This window comes from Apium graveolens, chromosome 3 (genome assembly GCF_009905375.1).
Source record: "Apium graveolens cultivar Ventura chromosome 3, ASM990537v1, whole genome shotgun sequence".
Taxonomy (NCBI): Eukaryota; Viridiplantae; Streptophyta; class Magnoliopsida; order Apiales; family Apiaceae; genus Apium; species Apium graveolens.
The window spans coordinates 218884425-218886240 of record NC_133649.1 but is presented as its reverse complement, the minus strand read 5'-3'; the positions used below and the strand labels follow the sequence as shown (position 1 = coordinate 218886240).

General features: G+C 44.9%; 1 non-coding gene across 1 annotated transcript; it reads right to left on the bottom strand.

The window, feature by feature from the left end:
- On the bottom strand, nucleotides 1-107 carry LOC141715986 (small nucleolar RNA R71). The gene has a single exon (XR_012572723.1). It is a non-coding gene; the product is annotated as a small nucleolar RNA R71 (small nucleolar RNA).
- Nucleotides 108-1816: the final 1709 nt, after the last annotated feature.

Below are 1816 nucleotides of genomic sequence, written 5' to 3'. Positions count from 1 at the left end.
GCTATGAGGAGTGCTCTTACTCAGTTTGCGCAGCAACCTACAAAATCTATGTGCGAGGCTTGGGAACGCTACAAGGAAATGTTGAGAAAATGTCCACATCATGGAATGCCGGATTGGATGGTAATCACTGGTTTTTATAATGGTTTGGGGGCTCAATCTCGGCCCATGCTCGATGCAGCAGCTGGAGGCGCCTTATGGGCTAAAAGCTATACTGAGGCGTATAATCTTATCGAGACGATGGCTGCAAATGAGCATCAAAACCCAACTCAGAGGATGACGTCAGGCAAGGTAGCAGGTATTCTGGAAGTTGATGCAGCCACCGTTATTGCAGCCCAGCTTCAAGCGCTATCAATGAAGGTTGATTCTTTGGCTATGTATGGAGTTAATCAAATAGCTATGGTTTGTGAGCTTTGTGCAGGTTCTCATGCTACGGATCAGTGTTCTCTTGTCAATGAATCTGTTTAGTATGTGAATAATTATCAGCGACAACAGCAGCCTGTGCCAGCGACCTATCATCCTAACAACAGAAATCATCCAAATTTCAGCTGGGGAAATAATCAGAATGCTATTCAGCCACCATATCAGCAAGGAGTGAGTAAACAGTTTAACCCACCTGGATTCCAGCAACCACAGCAGTATGCTACAAGACAATCATATCCTCAACAGGGAAGTGCAGCTGCACCTACTAGTGCTGATTTTGAGGAACTTAAGCTGTTGTGCAAGAGTCAGGCGGTTTCTATCAAGACCTTGGAAAATCAAATCGGTCAATTAGCCAATGCAGTGCTCAATCGTCAACCTGGCACTCTTCCCAGTGACACGGAAGTACCAGGCAGGAAGGAAGCTAAAGAGCAAGTCAAGGCTATTACCTTAAGGTCTGGAAAAGTAGCTGATGCTGAAAAGGCAAAAGAAGTCGAAGCTGAAGTTCGAGATGAAGAATCTAAGCAAAGGGAGAAAGCGGCGGAACCAAGGAAGACTACTGTTGAACACACTCTGCCTGAGGCTAATATAGGGGAGAAACAGCTCTATCCTCCACCACCTTTTCCTAAGAGATTGCAGCAACAAAAGCTGGATAGACAGTTCGGGAAGTTTCTGGAGGTGTTCAAGAAACTTCACATCAATATACCTTTCGCTGAGGCTCTGGAACAAATGCCTAGTTATGCGAAGTTTATGAAGACTATTCTTTCAAGGAAGGTGAAACTGGATGACCTTGAAACCGTTGCTCTCACGGAAGAATGCAGCGCGGTTCTGCAACAAAAGTTACCACCAAAACTGAAAGATCCAGGAAGCTTCACCATTCCTTGCACCATTGGCAATCTAACTTTTGACAAGTGCCTTTGTGATTTGGGAGCAAGCATTAATCTGATGCCGTTGTCGATCTTTAAAAAGCTGGACCTACCTGATCCAAAACCCACATACATGTCGCTACAATTGGCGGACCGTTCCATTACTTACCCAAGGGGCATAGTTGAGGATGTGCTCGTCAAGGTGGATAAGCTCTTCTTTCCTGCTGATTTTGTTATTCTGGATTTTGAGGAAGATAAAAAGATTCCCATAATCTTGGGGAGGCCTTTCTTGGCGACTGGCCGTACCTTGATAGATGTGCAAAAAGGAGAACTTACTATGCGGGTTCAAGATCAGGATGTGACCTTCAACGTATTCAAGGCAATGAAATTCCCTACAGAAGATGAGGAGTGCTTAAAAGTGGATGTGATTGATTCTGCGGTTACTTCGGAACTCGATCACATGCTAATGTCTGATGCATTGGAAAAGGCCTTAGTGGGGGAATTTGACAGTGATGATGAAGATAGCAACGAGC